The following is a 19,457-nucleotide window of genomic DNA, read 5'->3' on the forward strand; positions in this document are numbered from 1 at the left end:
ACCCAGGGCCTTGTGCTTGTTAGGCAAGCACTCTACTACTGAGTTAAATCCCTAACCCCATTTTTACTCTACTTCTCAACCTGTTCTGGGTCCTTGCTGTGCTCCCTCCAAGACTGTCTTATTTTTACCCAACCTCCTCCAAATGGCTATTCTGATTTGTCCCTCACAATCCTACTCCAGAGTAACCTGCACCTGGAACTCTTCTCTGGCCACCCACAGTCCCTGCCTGATTGGTGGTTCCCTCATAGCAGTACATTTTTGGTACAAGGAATGGCATCTCAGAAGTTCATTCACAAGTATCTGTTAGCCAGAGTAGCTTCAAACAGCATTCCAGACCTTGGAATTTGAAAGCTACCTGTTGCCAATAAAATGAAAGACATGGTAAAAAGGCATATGTATGGTAAGTGGAAAATAATATATAGTATACACACACACATATATATATATATATGCTCCATCTCTATATCTTCTTAAATGTAACCTAGCTACTCCTGACGCCATGCTTCTTGTCATCAAGAAGGCTGTGCCCTGTCAGGGTTCTTATTTCCACTGAATCTGGAAGTGCTTACATAGTCCACAAACACATCCTGTTTCTAGGTGCCACATGTACATCTGCCTCTGCTCCTAACTGCTTTCTTCCTCTACACTCCACCTCTCCATCTGTTAACAGAATCTTCCAAGTAGTAGCGCTCTCTGAATGTCCTGTAGATGTAGTTTATTCCTCACAAGGCTAAGACTAGGCTATAGCATTTAAGGTAAGACGTCCTGAGGCATGATACAGAGGGGACTTAAAAAGAAAGGATGAAGAACTTTAGATATTCCTGTGAGCCACAAATGTCCTTATGTCACTAGGCACAAAGACCTCTCTGCAGGTTCTTAGTCTTGTTTAAAAAAAAAAAAAAATTTGAATAGTGACTCAGGACACTCTTGGACAGTTTACTGGGAACCAGAGACAACAGGCCAGGGAAGCTGGAGATCTTGGCAGCTGCCAGGAGGAGGGACACAGCAGGAGGGAAGTGAGAGAAAGTTAACACCTTAAACAGAGTCTAAGAAAGGGATAGCCCTGGAAGATAAGGGGGACCCTCCAGGGAAGTCAAAGAGCTCACTGCCCAGGCCTTTGCTCCTTGTAACTTTTATTGAAGGAGGAAAAACTGCCCTCCTTGCAGAGTGACCCTGGCTTTGGGCACAAAAGCAGCGCTCCACCCTTTCAGGACAACCAATGAGGAAACATTTACCCTCCGTATGATTTATGTCAGCCTTGCAGTCGTTGCTCCAGGCAGCCTACAAGGCCAGATGTGCCTAACCTAAGAAAGAAAAGCAGCTGTTTGTCGCTTTCACCTCCAGTTTGTTGCCTTGGAGTTAGTCTAAACTTTTGACATTGAGTCTGCCATTGGTTGATCTTTAACATGTGATCAGTGGAAAGCAGCTAGTGGATCTTTATCACTTAGAAAGCCATCTCTGGTTTCTTTTTAATCTGGCCACAATAAAAGCTAGGCTTGGAATAAAAGCAGTTTGGAGACTTTTCTTTATGGTACTTGAAATCTATTTCCTTAAAAAAAAAAATTTAGTGCCCAACTGTGATGATTACTTATGTCAACTCAACACCAGGAGGCAAGCCTCAGGGCACACCTGTGAAGGGCTGTCTAGATTAAAGACAGCTTTAATAATGTTAGCTTCTGGGATAGTTGGAGGGATTGTCTTGATTTCCTGGGCAGGGAGTAGAGGTGGCAGATTGTGTAAGAGACAGGCAAGCTGAGCATTATCATACACGAATTCAGTCATTGCTCTCTGTTCTCGAGTGCATACCATGTGACCAGTTCTCTCAGACCTCTGTGACTGTGACTTCTCAGCCGTGGCTAACTGTAACCTGGAATTGGAGCCTAATCAACTCGTCTATCTAAAGTGGCTTCTTTCAGAGTATATTATCAAAAAAACAGGAAAGGAAACTCTACCTAGCAGGAACTCACCAACCACCAACCACACCATGTGTCTCAGAGGAAGCTAACTTACTGAAATCCATGTGTCACACGTGGTGCCTGGGAAGAAGATGGCTGTAGCTGGTCCTTTTTGTCCTTCTCTTCCTGCCAACCTCCCCATCACTCAGAGGTCATATGGCTCCTCCAGGAGGTTTCACAGAGGACTAGCCTCTCCTCAGCTGCCATTTCAACAACTGTGTGATAGGCTAATCTTTGCTTATATCTTCCAAGTGAGATAAGGCCCACAAAACACTGGAAGGAGAGCAATTTTATACTCTGTCAATTAAAATAACAAGGAATAATTATATTTTTCCTTAAAAGGAATAAGCAGAAATAACACCCCATCCAATTTGAACGAGGTCTTAGGACACTGTGTGGGGAAGTTCAGCGTCTTCTTTTAGAGTACCCTTTGCTTTGGCCTATATCAGCTAAGAGCTCATTAAAATATTTCATCCAAAACACATGCAGTCCTCCTTCAAAGGCAAATTCAGCTACCACCTACAAATTTTCAGTGGGCCTAAATTCCATCTTATTCTGTTTCTTTCTATGTCATCAAGGAAACATGAAAGAAAAAATTATTAGAGTGAGTATTTACCAATTTGTAATTCTCCTTGTTAATCCTACTTTCTCTTTCCTCAACCCCTCCTCTCTTGGATTCAGCACCCTCCTATCACCCACCCAGCTCCATGAAAATGGCAGGTTAAAACAACTCATCAGCTCAACCACCAGCATGTCTCACCATTTGGAAAAAAAAAAATGTCAACCCAGAAGCTAGTGAGTAAAAGCCAGCATGTAGACATGAGACAGGCTTGTGGTGGGACCTTCACTCTGCTGGTCATTGCTGGTTTGGTGAGGTTGGTTATTAAATTGGTTTTGGTTGCTATGGTTGATTTTAGGAAGACAGGATGTTTCATGGAACCCCGACTGACCCGATACAATGTAGCCATGAAAACTTCCATCTGCCTCAGCATCCCGACTGACCTGATACAATGTAGCCCATGAAGACTTCTTCTGCCTCAGCATCCCAACAGCTGATGTTGCAGGTGTGTGTCAGCACATCTGGCTTCTTAGTTTGTTTCCACAGTAGTGCAGTGATTTCTTCATTTGTAAACTGGGGAAGTAAACTAGTTACAAACACTTGATGAGGATTAGATTTATACACAAGAACTTCTACAATAGATGGTCCCTTAAAGACTTATTTTCCTGCCTATGTGTTTCAGGCTTGTCCATGTTACACCACACACCAGCATTTCACTCCTTTTTATATGGCAAAATGTTTGCACTCCATGGATGCACATCACTAGTTCTTTGAAAATTTTGTACAATATGTTTTGCTCCTATTTACCCCCTCTCCTGACTCCTCCAGATTCACTGCCCACCCTCACTTACCTAATCACCCAACTTTGTGGCCTCTTTTATTTTTACCCTATCAAATCAAATTTGTGATGCCCATATACTCTTGGATGTGTGGCCTTCCAGTGGAGTATGATTGACCAACCAGGGGCCACACTCTTAAAGAAAACTGATTCTCCCTGTCTCAGCAGCTATCAAATACCAACAGCTCTTTGTCTGAAGGTGGAACTTTGTGCCCACACCTCTCCACCCTGAGATTTGGTCTGTCTGAAGCTTGCACAGCTCTTGTGAATTCTGTTATTACAACTGTGGAACTGCCCTGCTGTGTCCAGAAGACATTATTTCCTTGTAGCTATCCTCCACCTCCAGTTCTTGCACTCTTTCCTCCCCCTCTTCCACATTGATCCCTGAGCCTTTCAGGGAAGGAGTGTGGTAGATGTGGAGGTCTCTGCAAATACTACAAACTAAAGAGGATTGATTCATATGAGGCAAGAAGAAAATCTCAGTCAACAAGACATAGTTAGCCACAGTCCTTCCAAACTTCAAGAGTCTGAATCTGATCAGTTTACTTTTGACATATTTAAGCACAGTACAACTTTGGAAAAATGTTTCCTAGTGACAATTATCCCAACAATGCTTGAAGTATGATGGCATTGAAACTCCTTTCCAAAGTAGAAGTCTTTTGCAGAACACCTCTGACCTCTTCCATAAAAATGGGTTCTATTGACTGAGAAGCAATGCTCATGTAAGGGTCTAGGGAGAAAAGATCTGAGAAGAACATAATAGTAGACTCTTTTGCAAAATACATGTGACCTCTTCCATAAGAATGGTTCTGCTGACTGAGAAACGGTACTCAGAAGTCTGGGATACACACAGCAGTGTGGGGGATTCAGTGAAGCCTGGTCCTGCAGTAAAATATCACTAGGCTATTAATAACATCCACTCTCAGCCTTCTAGGTACAATCCAGATGTAAATACATTCTTTTAAAGAGAGAAGCCTGTGAGTTTAACATTACTAGTTGCTCTAGCGCTATCTGTGAACATGAGGACCTCTTGCCTTTCTACATATAGATGTCCTATGTGTTGAATCTACCACAGTCTTATTACATTTTCTACATCTAGACCAACTATGGGTCTATATGTTAATCACCATGTACTGCAAATAGATGATCCTCTGATAATAGTTCAGAGATGGATTAATCTATGGGTATAAAGAGAAGTCATTAAGAGTCAGTTTATTACTATGTCCATTTAGCAGACTAATAGTAGTAGGTCTTACCTAGACCTTATGACCTGTCTGCCACAGGTTTTTTGCCTAATAATGGTGCCAAGTTTGGGTTTCATCTTGTGGAGCAGCACTTAAATCCAATCAAAAGGGATTGTTTTCTCTCAGGATGTTGATGCCATTATTGCACTAGTGTGCATGTCTTTACTGGCTAGTCATTATTGTAGCTTGTATGGTTCATAACTGAGTAAGAGTGATGTTTGTCCTGACATGAAGCCTGTGTCGCTCCTTTCAGACTTTGTCTAAGGAGATGTAGTCACTAATACTGTGTTTTCCCACACTGTTTGGTTCATTCTGTTTTACATACTCAATCTTAGGTGTAGATATGTTATATGATTTTAAATAAACACAGTAACTCCCTAACAGTTTGGAAACAAGAAACTATTAACTGGTTCCATGCTCTAGCAGAGACCATGTCAGCCACCAGTAGTCCAGGTAGGCCACCAACCAGCAGAACTTCCTTACTCTCTCACTGCCCCCCCATGCAATTCCAAATCACCACTCTCTCTGTGTCACCATGTGTCATCCCCCAAGACAGGCAGAGACCATCTACCTGAACAGAGGCCTTACTGGCCACAAGAAGTCTAGCTCCTAACTGAAGTGGAGACCTCCTGCTCAACCACAGACCATTCTGACCAGAGGACCAGAGAGGAAACAGAAGCCAAGGGGAAAAAAGCCCCCATCCAAGAAAAACAAACTCAAAAGATGGCACCCAGATCTGTAATCACTCCATACTCAAATACCTGGAAGCCAGCATAAGAACACAATTAACAACAGCCAGGACAATATGTCACCACCAGAGCCCAGCTATCATACTATAGCAAGCTCTAAATATTTAAACACATCTGAAACACAAGTAAAACACCTTAAAACCAACTTTGTGAAGATGATTGAGGCCCTTAAAGAGGAAATGAATAAATCTCTTAAAGAAATAGAGTAAAAAACAAACAAAAATTTGGAGATAATGAGTGAATCCCTTAAAGAAAGCCAAGAAAAAAAGTCAAAAGAAATGTGTAAAACTCTCCAAGACCTGGAAGTAGAAATAGAAACAATAAAGAAAACACAAACTGAGGAAATTCTGGAAATGGAAAATCTAGGTAAGTGAACGGGAACTACAAACATAATATCACCAACAGAATACAAAAAATGGAAGAGAAAATCTCAGATGTTGAAAATATGATAGAAGAAATAAATACATCAGTCAAAGAAATTTTTAAATCTAAATAATTTCTGTCACAAAACATCCAAGAAATCTGAAACATTATGAAAAGACCAAACCTATGAATAATATGAATAGAAGAGTGAGAGGAATCTTAATTCAAAGGCTCAGAAAATATTTTCAACAGAATCATAGAAGAAATTTTTCCTAACCTAAAGAAGAAGATCTTTATAAAAGTATAAGAAGCAAACAGAACGCCAAATAGACTGAACCACAAAAGAAAGTCTCCCCACTGCATGATAATCAAAACACTGATCATACAGAGCAAAGGAATAATATTAACAGGTGCAAGGGAAAATTACTAAGTAACATATAGAGGCAGACCTATTAGAATTATACCCAACTTCTCAATGGATACTCTAAAAGCCAGAAGGACTTGGAGAGATGTCCTGGAGACTCGAATATTTCATAATGCCAGGCCAGACTTCTATACCCAGAAAATTTTTCAATCACCATAGAAGGAAAAAACAAGATATTCCAACTTTCTCTAAAACTGACCCCATAATCAATCACAAAGCAAGTCTCAACAGATAAAAAAAAAGTGAAATAACCTCCTTCATCCTATCAGACCACTATGGATTAAAACTGGATTTCAATATCAACAGAAACAACAGAAGCCTGTAGACTGAACAACTCTCAACTCAATCACCACTAGGTCAAGGAAGAAATGAGAAAAGAAATTAAAGATTTCCTAGAATTCAATGAAAAGGAATGCACAACATACCCAAACTTATGAGAAACGATGAAAACAGTGCTAAGAGAAAAGTTCACAGCATTAAGTGCCTACATAAAGAATTTGAAGTGGTATCATACTATCTACTTAACAGCACATATGAAAGCTCTAGAACCAAAAGAAGCAAACATATCCAAGATGAGTAGATGGCAGGAAATGATCAAACTGAGGATGAAAATCAATACAAATTGAAACAAAGAAATCAATACAGAGATTCAATGAAACAAAGAGTTGGTTCTTTGCAAATATCAACAAAATAGACAAACAGTTATCCAAACTAACCAAAAGGCAGAGAGAGAATATCCAAATTAACAAAATCAGAAAGAAAGGGGGTATAACAACAGACACTGAGGAAATTCAGAGAATCATTAGATCACACTTCAAAAACCTGAACTCCAGAAAATTGGAAAACTCTAAAAGAACCGGACTAATTTCTCGATAGATACTACATACCAAAATTAAATTAAGATCAGATGAACAATGTAAATAGACAGATAACCCAAAAGGAATTAGAAGCAGTCATCAAAAGTTTCCCAACCAAAAGAGCCCATGCCTAGATGGTTTCGGCATAGAATTCTACCAAACTCTCAAAGAAGAATTAATATCAATACTTCTAAAATTATTCCACAAAATAGAAACAAAAGCAACATTGCCAAATTCATTTTATGAGGCCAGTTACCCTGATGCCCAAATCACACAAAGACTCAACAAAGAACGAGAACTACATACCCATTTCCCTCCTGAACATCAATGCAAATATATTCAATAAAATTCTCACAAACTGAATCCAAGAACACATCAAAAAGTTCATCCAACATAACCAAGTAAGAATCATCCCAGAGTTGTAGGGATGGTTCAATATACAAAAATCAATCAATGTAATCCACCATGAAAACAAACTGAAAGAAAAAAAAACATATATATCTCAGTAGATGCTGAACAAAAAGTAGGTGCTTGGACAAAATCCAACACTTTCATGATAAAAGTATTGAAGGGTTCAAGGATACAAGAAACATATCTAAACATAATAAAAGCAATATATAGCAAGCTGACAGCCAACATCAAATTAAGTTGAGAGAAACTTAAAGCAATTCCACTAAAACCAGGAACAAGACAAGGCTGTCCACTTTCTCTATATCTATTTAATACAGTAATTAAAATTATAGAGCAATAAGACAACAAAAGGAAATAGGGGGATACAAATTGGAAAAGAAAAAGTCAAAGTATTCCTGTTTGCAGATGATATGATAGTATACATAAGTGACACCAAGAATTCTACCAGGGGACTCCTAGAACTGAAAACACCTTTAGTGAAGTGGCTAGATACAAGATTAACTCAAAAAACCAGTAGCCCTCTTATAGACAAACAATCAACAGGTGAGAAAGAAATCAGGGATAAAACACCCTTCACAATTGTCACAAAAATATAAAATATTTTGTGGTAATTCTAACCAAGGAAATGGAAGATTTGTATGATAAAAATTTAAAGTCTTTGAAGAAAGAAATTGGAGAAGATATCAGAAGATGAAATGGTCTCTCATGCTCATGGATCAGTAGGATCAATAAGGTAAAAATAATTATCTTACCAAAAGCAATCTACAGATCCAATGCAATCAGCCATAAAAATTCTAACAGAATTCTTTACAGACCTTGAAAGAACAATACTCAACTTCATGTGGAAAAACAAAACAAAACAAAAACCTAGGATAGCTAAAACAATCCTGTACAATAAAAGAACTTCCAGGCTTGGCAGTGGTGGCACTTGCTTTTGATCCCAGCACTTGAGAGGCAGAGCCATGTGGATCTCTGAGAGTTCAAGGCCAGCCTGGTCTACAGAGTGAGATCCAGGATAGGTACCAAAACTACACAGAGAAACCCTGTATGGAAAAACCAATAATAATAATAATAATAATAATAATAATAATAATAATAATAATAAAGATTTTCTAGAAGTATCACCATCCTAGATTTCTAGATTTCAAGCTCTACTACAGAGCTACAGTAATAAAAATAGCACGGTATTGGCTTAAAAACAGACACATTGATCAATGGAATAAAATTGAAGACCCAGACATAAATCCATACACCTATGGACACGACTTTTTTTTTATGAAGAAGACAAAATTATGCAAGAGTAAAGGATAACTTCTTCAACAAATGGTACTGGCATAACTAGATGTCTGCACATAGAATAATAAAAATAAATCTGTATTTATCATCTTGCACAAAACTCAAGTCCAAGTGGATCAAAGACCTCAACCTAAATCAGTTAGGCTAAACATGGCAGAAGAGAAAGTGGGAAATAGCCTTGCCATATTGGCACAGGAAACAACTTCATGAATAGAATACCAGTAGCACAAACACTAAGATCAACAATAAATGGGACCTCATAAAATTGAAAAGCTTCTGTAAGGCAAAGAACACTGTCAATAGGACAAAATGACAGCCTACAGAATGGGACAAGATCTTCACCAATCCCACATCTGACTGAGAACAGAGGACTGATTTCTAAAACATATAAAGAACTCAAGGAAACATCAAAAAACCAAATTTTAGACTTAAAAAGTTTGATACAGATCTAGACAGAGAATTCTCAACAGAGGAATATCAAATGGCTGAGAATCACTTAAAGAAATGTTCAAAATCCTTAGCCTTCAGGGAAATGCAAAACAAAACAACTCTGAGATTCCATCTTACACCTGTCAGAATGGGTAAGATCTGGAGAGGATGTGGAGAAAGGGGAACATTCCTCCACTGGAGGAATACAAACTTATACAGCCATTGTGGAAATCAATATGGAGGTTTCTCAGAAAATTGGGAATCAATCTGCCTCAAGACAACTCTTGGGCATATACCCAAAGAATGCTCAATCATACTACAAGGGCACTTGCTCAACTATGTTCTTAGCAACATATAGCCAGAACCTGGAAACAACCTATATGCTCCTCAACTGAAGAATTATAAAGAAAATGTGATAAGTATACACAATGGAGTATTACTCAGCTGTTAAAAACAATGACAACATAAAATTTGAAAGAAAATGGATAGAACTAGAAAAAAACTCATCCTGAGTGAGGTAACCCAGACCCAGAAAGACAAACATGGGATATACTCACTTATAAGTGGACATTAGCTGTAAAGTGGAGGATAACCAGACCACAATCCACAGACCCAGAGAGGCTGGGTAACAAGGAGGGCCCAAGCAGGGATGCATGGATCTCCCTGGAAAGAGGAAACAGAATGAATCCTGTGGGTGGACTGGTGGCAGGTGGGGATGAGAACATGAGGTATCAGGTTGGGGATGTGGCTGGAGGGGGAGTGTACTGAAAGAGATGACTGAAATGGTCAGGGGGCCATTTCAGGGTCAGGTGCAAGGGAAACTCCCAGGAATCTACAAAGATGACACCAGCTAAGACTCATAACAATAGTAAATAACTAGCCTGAACTGGCCATCTTCTGTGACCAGGCAAGATATCCAGTGGAGAGATTGGGACACCAACCCAACTACAAGGGATGTGCTGGGGTAAGGGTGGTGCATAATTTGTGGGAGTGGCCAACCAATGAGTGATCAATCCTGAGACCCATTCCACAAGAGTGAACCCACCCTTGATAATGCCTGGAGTGCCAGGACCCCGATATTGGATAGCCCAGAGACCTAGGATAGATAGACCCAAACACAACTGGAGAAAAAAAAATGTCAACATAGTGATGCCTAACAATATTCTGCTATACTCATAGATTGGTGAGTAACCCAATTGTCATCAGAGATCTTTCATCTGATAACTGATGGAAACAAATGCAGAGACCCACAGCCAATCATTAGGCCAAGCTCAGGGAATCCTGCTGAAGAGAAGAGGAAGGATTGTATGAGCCAGAGGGGTCAAGGACATCATAAGAGAACCGACAGAATCGACTACCCTGGGCTCATAGGAATTCACAGAGCCTGAACTGACAACCAGCGAGCCTGCATGGGACTAACCTAGGCCCTCCACATATATCTGATAGTTGTGTAAACTGGTCTATCTGGGGGACTCCTGAGAGTGGGAGCAAGGGCTTCCCCTAAAGCTTTGGCTAGCTTTTGAGACCCTACTCCTCATACTGGGTTGCCTTGCCCAGCCTTAGTACAAGGGGCAGTGCTTAGCCCTACTGCAACTTGATATACCATGCTTTGTTGATACCTATGGGAGGCCTGCTCCTTTCTGAACAGAAACAGAGGAGGAGTGGATTGGAGCAGGATGAGGAGAGGTGAGGGAAGGGAATGGGAGGAGTAAGGAAGGGGAAACTGCAATCAGGATGTAAAATAAATAAATAAATTTAAATAAAATATAAAGAATATGGCTGGGCAGTGGTGGCACAGGCCTTTAATCCCAGCCCTTGGGAGGCAGAGGCAGGTAGATCTCTGTGAGTTCAAGCCCAGCCTGGCCTACAGAGTGAGTGCCAGGACAGCCAGAACTGTTACACAGAGAAACCCTTTCTCAAAAAACAAAAACAAAAAACAACAAAAAGAAAAAACAGCAAATAAATTGTTAAAGGATGTCATTAAATTTCCAGGTAAATGGATGGAATGAGAAAAAAAATCATTCTGAGTGAGGTAACCCAGACAAGCATGGTATGTACTCTCTTATAACTGGACATTAGCTGTTAAGTAAATGATAATCATGCTACAATTCACAGACTCAGAAAGTCTAAGTAACAATGAGGGCTCTAAGGAGGATGCATGTATCTCTTTGGGAAAGGGTAAATAGAATAGATTTTTGTGAGTAGAATTCAGTTGGGCGGAAATGGGGCCAAAAGGGATCAGGTCGGGGACATTGAAGGGAGAGGATATGGGAGAGATGGCTGGAATTGGAGGGTATTTGGGAGAAATGATGTGGAAACCTAGTGTAGTAGGAAATCCCAAGAGTCTACAGGGGTGACCCTAGCGAGGATTCTCAGTATTGGAGGATTTGGTGTTTTAGCTGGCCATCTTATGTAACCAGCAAGGTTTCCAGTGGTTGGACTGGTGGAAGTATAATCTTTTCTGCACAGCCACAAAACCTCTGATCTACAATCTACCCTGCCTGCAAAATATGCTGGGTCAGTGCAGGCTCAGAACTTGGGGAAGCAGCTAACCAATGACTGGTCTAATTTAAGGCCCATACCACAAGGGGGAGCCCGTTTCTGGGTAATTGGGAACCAGAGGCTGGATATTCCAGAGAACTAAGAAAAACATCAATAACATGGTTCCTAATGATATTCTTACACACTCATAAATGATCAATGATCATTAGAGAGGCTTCCTTCAGCAGCTGGTGGGAGCAGATGCAGAGAACCACAGTCAAACATTAGGTGGAGAGAGAGCCCAAATTGAAGATCTCCATCAAGTTCCTCCTCGAGGAGCTCAGGGAACCCCATAGAAAAGGGGCAGGAAGGAGTGTAGGGGCCAGAGGGGTCAAGGACACCAAGAGAACCTGGCCGACAAAATCAACAAAACAGAGCCCACAGGGGCTCACAGAGATGGAAATGGCAGTCACAGAGCCTGCATGAGTCTGTGCTAGGTCCTCTGCGTATATGTTATGGTTGTATAGCTTGGTGTTTGTTACAGGACTCCTAACAGTGGGAGTGAGGCTGTCTCTTACTCTTCTGTATGCTCTGGGACCCTTTTCCTCCTGCTGGGTTGCCTCACCCAGTCTTGATACGAGGGTTTGTGCCTAGTCGTGTTGTATCTTGCTATGGCATATTGGGTTGATATCTCTGGGAATCTTACTTTTTTCTGAAGGGAAAATTGAGGAATGAATCTGGGGCAAAGGGGAAGTGGAGGAAGCACTGGAAGAAGTGATGGGGACTGTGAGGGGTGGCTGGAGGGGAAACTGCAGTTGGAATGTATTGAAAACAAAAAATAAAGGATAAAAAAAGAAAAATTATGAAAGAAAAGCACCTCGTGACGTTTCATAAAAGAAAAGGATTAACAGAAGAGAACTAGAAAGGAACCCAGCTTGTCTGGCATACAGCACTCCCCAACAGTGACAGGAGAGAATGAAAAGAGAAAAGCATCAGGACCTAAAAAGGAAGTAGTGAGGACAGGCAGCACTCTCCTGCATCCCCATTAGTCTGAGAGAAAAGTTTGGATCTGTGACTTGGTTGTCCAACACAGAGGAGTTACCTTTGAAGCCATATACACACAGACAACAAAAATAGATTCAAAAATACATATATATATATATATTTGTGCATATACACACATATATGTAACAAATATAATCAATGAAAAGCAGCTATTAACTTGAAAGCAGGGGTCATAGGAGGGTTTCAAGGTAGGGTAATTGGAAGGAGCTAGAAAGAGGAAAGGGAGGGGAGGTGAATGTAATTTCAATTACAAACATTTTTAAAGAGGTAACAGACATGGAAAGGCAAGGGGGAAACAACAATCTACAAATAGAAACAGAAATATTGAGCAAGAGTTTTATAAAGAAAATCAAAGACAATAATCTACAGTGTTTAGTGGGTGTATTAGTAAGAGGGAGACTCATATTTTCTCACCATAAGTTTTGTATCCATGAACAAGACAAAAAAGAAAATATTCCAGAGGCTAAAGAGAAGGCCAAGTGGTTAATAACATTTTTAGTTTCCCTCCATGATGGACACCTGTAAGCCAGACAAATGCTTCCCCCCACCTCCAAAAATAAATAATTATTCAACAATGAAACAAAAAATAATCCTATAGGTATTGGAGACTTATAATTTATGTCCAATTTAACTGAAAAATGTAGCTAGACATAATTCTACCATCAATTTAGGTATTTTGTCTTATCATTTTAGGAAACATCTCTTTTCCTGTTGACAGTGTGTTAGTCTATTTTTTGTTATTAATGAAGCAGCTGAATCTTCTGTTGGGTTCTTGTCTCACCATCTTGAGGAATGTAGTACATAGACATAATGGTGGATTTTTATTTACCAAATGAGAGTGATAACTTGCACATGCAAACAGAGGCTCTGAATTCTAGTAGTGACAGCATGACAATTGAGAGCACTTGCCAGTTAGTGTTACTTCTCTGCACTGTTGCCAAGCCTAGGGATAGCAGGCAAGAAGTTTAATTGGTTATTTTTGCTCTTTTGGGGAGCTCACCACCCAGCTCCCAAATAAATCACACACAGAGGCTTATTCTTAAGTGCCTGGCCTTAGCTTGGCTTGTTTCTTGCCATTTTTTCTAAACAAATTATTGCATCTACCTTTTGCCTCTAGGCTTTTTCTTTTTCTTACTTCTGTGTAACTTACTTATCCTCTTACTCCATGGCTGATTGGAGGCTGGGTGGCTGGGTGGCTGGGTGGCTGGGTGGCTGACCTCTATTGTCATTCTCTCTTTCTTCTCTTGCTCTCTCTTTTTTCAGATTCCCCCTATTTATTCTCTCCACCTGCCAGCCCTGTCTATCCTTTGTTCTGCCTCACAATTGACCATTCAACTCTTTCTTATATCATCAATTGTTTCAGACAGGCAAAGTAACACAGTTTCACAGAATTAAATTCTACATAAAAGAATGCAACATAAATTTGCATCATTAAACAAATGTTCCACAGCATAAATAAATGGAGCACATCTTAAAATAATATTCTACAACATTTCCCCCTTTTGTCTAAATAAAAAGGTTTTAACTTTCACATGGTAAAACTATACACAACAAAATCAATTATCAAGTAAGAATTACATTTATAATATTCTGTCCATTTGTAGTTAGCATATTCAGAGAAAATAAAGCATTGTCTATACTATCTTAATGAATCCAAAGTTTTACACTTAATTTACTTTCTATCATACTTAAGGAAAGCTGAAAATATAACTATCTAGTCTTCAACTCAATCAACAACCCAGAAGGATGTAATATTATCTAACAACAGAGACATTTGGCTACCTAGACTGTCACCCAAAGTTCCCCTGGGGTGGGAACATCCATCTTCAGCCTACAGCTCCAGAATAACTGGCAAATTTTCAGTGAAACAGAACATTTGAAGGACTGTCCTACCTTGTATTGGCAAAGTGTGTCCAGTCACTCTTGCTGTGGACACTGAGTATGTTGCTGGCTCCTCCTATACATATCAGTATAACCACAAGGCCACATAATGAAAATGTTGCAGAGGAAAGATTTGTTAGCTCACAAATCTGATCTAAGAAAAAGAGATCATGTCTACTGATGGCCTTCATGTCTGCAGAATCCTGAGTTAGCACCTTGAGTTATATATGAGTGCCAAGGTGGGACAGACCCAATTCAAGTGGCTTTTGTAGTATAGTCATTCTAGAGATAGCCCATTGACTCATTAATCCTTTAATCCTGTGAGTAGATGAATCCATTCATGAGGGCAACATCCTAATAATCTCTTAAAGGTCCCACACAATCCCATCTCTAATGTTTGGCAAAGGAAAGGTTCAAGATAAGTTTCTGAGGGGACAAGCACATTTGTACCACGAATGTATCCAACATTCATGAATGATCTTAGAGCCTGGTTGGTGCCTATTCAGGACTGTGAGGTCCAAGCTCTGAAGCTAGGTAGGAAGGAGCTCCTTCAAATAGTGTGTGTGTGTGTGTGTGTGTGTGTGTGTGTGTGTGTGTGTGTGTGTGTATGTGTGTGTGTGTGTGTGTGTGTGTATGTATAAAGCTTAGAAATACCAGTGATATTAGATACATTAGACCAGAGTGATTTTAAGGAAGTTTTACCTATGCTTATATCTCAATGTATTTTAAGTGTGTTTTCTTCTATCATCAGTTTCATAATTTCAGGTCTTATATTAAAGTCTTTTGATTTTGAGTTGATTTATTTTATTTTATTTTACAATACTATTCAGTTCTACATAGCAGCCACAGAGTCCCTTGTTCTCCCCCTTCCTGCCCCCCTCCCCTTCCCCAGCCCACCCCCTTTCCCACCTCCTCCAGAGCAAGGCCTCCCCCAAGGACTGAGATCGACCTGATAGACTCAGTCCAGGCAAGTCCAGTCCCCTCCTCCCAGATTGAGCCAAGCGTCCCTCCATAAGTCCCAGGTTTCAAACAGCTAACTCATGTGATTTTTTTCTGCAGGGTTAAGAAGCATGCAACTAGTTTCATTCTTCTAAATAGGGGTAGCCAGTTCTACTAGAAGTGTTTGTTGAAGATGCTTTTATGTTCAATGTGTATTTTTGACATCTTCATCAACAATGACTTGTCTGTAACTTGATTTGTTTCTGGGTCTTCTATCTATTGGTCTTCATGTCTCTGTGTGTGCTAGTATCATTTGGTTTCCATGTTTTCACTACCAAAGCTCTGCAGTATATTCAAGATGCTGTATTGTGATGTTTCCATATTGTTCTTTCAGCTTAGGACTGCTTAACTCCAGAACATTCTGTGTTTCCAAACAAATTTTAAGATTGTTTTTTCTAGTTCTATGAAACAGCTCCTGGAAAATGGAGCTTGTGTCAACTCTGCAATACTCTGATAACACAGACATTTTTACAATATTGATTCTGCCAATTAAAATCAAAGGATGTTTGTCCATCATCTCCTGCCTACTTCAAATTCTTTCGTTGGCTTCCTAAAGTTTTCATTGTAGACATAATTTACCTCCTTGATTACATTAATTCCTGTTCATTATTTAGACTTCTGTGGGTGAGTTTTATTTAATTTCATTCTCAGAAACATTGTTACTACTATTCAAAAATTTACTGAGTTTTGTATGGCTTTGTACCTTTCTACCTCACTGAAAGTGTTTATCATATCTAAGAACTTTCTGGTAGAATGTTTAGGATGCTTAAATAGGTCCACTACTAAAAAGGATAAATTTGATTCTTCCTTTCCTATCTGTATCCCTCCTATTTCTTTTGCATTGTTGATCTGAATAAAACTTAAAATATCATGTTAAATAAAAGTGGAGGAAGTGAGCACCCTTGTGGTTTAGATTACAAAAGAAATGCATTCAATATTTGAATATCAGGTATAATATCAGATGTAAGTTTATTCCATGTAGTTTTATTGTATAGAGGCATGTTCTTTCTAGTCCTAGTTTCTTAAGACTTTATAAGTTTAGGTATCCCGGCTTATTCACAGCTTCCATCTGCTTGGAAGTTCATGTCTGTCCTCTGATACTCAGTTTCTGCATGTTTCTGCAGCATTTCTTAGAGACAATAAGTTGTTGGTCTTCTTTTTTTCTTAATTATTTGTTTTTATTTTTTATCTACATCTTTTAATTGGAGAGTTTTGGCCACTTTCATTTAAGATTATTGCTGGGCGGGGGGGGGGGCTTTGTTCTATCCCAGGGTTTTGCTCTATTTGGTTGAGTTCCTAGTTATTTTTATTTTCCCTGTTAGTACTAGGGGTTTATTTGTTTACTTTCTCATTAAATACATTTTTCTACACTATTATGGATTATATTTGTTTCATTATTTCTCTGTGCATAAGATTCTTTCAAATATTTTCTGCAATACTAGTTTGTTGTCATTAATTGCTTAATTTGTACTTGTCTTGAAAAAGTCTTATTCCTCTATCAATTTTAAAAAATAATTTTGCTGGAAATAGCAACTTTGTTAATGGTATCTACTTTAGAGCCCTGAAGTACACCATCCCATGCCTTCTTGTATTTTTAGGCTTCATTATCACAGATCTAATGTATTCTGATACTTCTGCCCTTGTATGGGAATTAATATTTTTCACCATCATTAATATTGTTAAATTTCTTGATATTTTTGAAAATTTGACTATGATATGTCATAAAGAAATTCTTCTCTGCTGGTGTCTTTTGGGGTTCTAAGTGTATCAAGAGTATGTATCTCCATTTCCTTCTCTGGGTTTGGAAAAATGTTCTGTGATGATTTCATTAAACTAATCGTCTATGCTTTTATTCTTTACGTTTGCTCCTTCCTTGTCCTGCAGATTCTTAGTCATGATCTCTGAAAGTGCCCCATAGTTTTTGAAAGTTTTGGGCATACTCTTTCTTTTCTTTATACATGTGTATCTTCATTCTGTCTTCCATCTCTGACATCTTTCTTTTTCTTGTCTTGTCTATGGATGATGCTTTCCACTGTTTGGTTTTGTTGCTGTTGTTCCTTGCTTGTTTTGTTTGATTACCTGACTCTTCATTTTTACCATTTTGTTTTTGTTGCCTTTTAACATCTCAATTTCCTTCCTGAGTATTTTCCCCATGTATTTATAATTTCTCTTCTAAACTATTGACTGCTTCATCCGCATTGATAACTTTCTTAAAGATCCTGAATTGGTTTCATTCATTTATCTATTTAGTTGAGTCTTCTATTTGATCACTAATCATTTTTCTAATGAGTTTTTGAATGGTTTTTCTGGCATTTCATTATCTCTAGTTTCCAGTGTTGACAAGATGTGAACTTAGGGAGAAATCATGGTAACTTTTTCCCTCCTACTGTGTGTGTGTGTGTGTGTGTGTGTGTGTGTGTGTGTGTGTGTGTGTGTGCAGTGTGTTTCTTTGCTATGTTTTGCCCATCTTTGAGATGTACGTGTCCTCCAGTATTTATATTTATGTCTTCTCTACTCTTTTCAGTCTTCTTGTCTTATTTTCTGTGAGTCTTTCTGGTTGTTAGAGTTAGCCATTTGTGCTGAGTTTGAGACTGGAGGTTTAGGGTAGAATGTGGGGTAAACCAGCCAGGATAACTCTGTAACAGATACTTGTGAGTGCAAATGGAGGGAGGCTGGCATCCAGAGTCTATTTTGATATATTGACTGGCCACATCAGTTAGCCATTTTGAGTTTGAGACCTAAGAGTTAGTTCCCAGAGAAACTCAGGGCAAATGGCTGAGGTGCCTATTAGCATATCCAAGCAGACTCTGGCCACCAGGCTCTCTCAGCATCACAAGTGTCTGTTAGAGTCCTGGTCCTCTCAGCACTTCTCATCTCCATCCCCTCTCCTAAACCTCTCCAGCCCCTGAGCTTTGCTTCCCTGCCCCCAACTTCTGATTCCTATATAAACCAGCACTTAAAGCTGCCCACTCCCCTGGTTCCTCTTGGTGCTTCTGGTTCTTCTCTTGGCCTCTTGGTTCTTCTTGTCTCCTGTTCCCCTCTCTGCCCCTCCCTCTTCTATTGCTCCCTTGTTCTCCTCTCTCTCTCTCTCTCTCTCTCTCTCTCTCTCTCTCTCTCCTCCTGGTTCAGTCCTCTGGCCATGCCCAGTCTACTGCTATCTCTCTCTGCTCTGGACTCTTTCAAATGCCTCTGGCTGTTCTCTCCTTTGTACCTATAATAAAAAACCTTCTCCTCAACCACACCTTGGGCCCACATGTTCTCGTTTTCATTCACTGGTGAGTTCTCACATGGACTTTTGTAACTCATTAGCCATCAGTGAAATACAAAACAAAGCTACTTTGAGAGTCTACCTTGTTATGGGAATTCTGCCATTCTGTCCAATGACCAATTGAATAGTGTGGTGTGGCCCAATGGCTGTGGTCTTCTCTAAAGATACATCACTCCTTAAGAACCAGATGGGGAAAGGGTTGCTGTCTCTTGGACTGTGGAGGGCTTCCTGACGCCACATTGGTGACTTCTCTGGACCTTCTCCATCTCTCCCTTGTAAAAGGAGAGGCAGTGGTGGCACTTCATCCTGTATATGAATTGATTTCATCCTTTTGTAAATCTGACCTGATCTAAGATGACCTTCTTGAGTCAGAATGGCTACTACCAAGAAAACAACAGATACTGACAAGGATGTGGGGAATGGGGAACACTTATTCATTCTTGGTAGGAGTATAAGCTGGTATGGAGGTTTCTCAAAAAGTAAAAATAGAACTACCACATGATCCAGCTAGTCCACTCCTTGTGGTATTCCCAAAGTTATCGATATCTTACAACTGCATATCCATGTTCATTGCTGCTCTATTCACAATAGTTAAGAAGTGGAACCAGCTTATACCCATGGAAACCCATCAGTAGATG

General features: G+C 39.6%; 1 protein-coding gene across 1 annotated transcript in view; it reads left to right on the forward strand.

Moving 5' to 3' along the window:
* Samd9 (sterile alpha motif domain containing 9) overlaps positions 1-19,457 on the forward strand; it is a 69,753-nt gene that overhangs the window by 27,874 nt on the left and 22,422 nt on the right. The gene's annotated exons all lie outside the window — the stretch shown is intronic.

This window comes from Peromyscus leucopus, chromosome 3 (genome assembly GCF_004664715.2).
Source record: "Peromyscus leucopus breed LL Stock chromosome 3, UCI_PerLeu_2.1, whole genome shotgun sequence".
Taxonomy (NCBI): Eukaryota; Metazoa; Chordata; class Mammalia; order Rodentia; family Cricetidae; genus Peromyscus; species Peromyscus leucopus.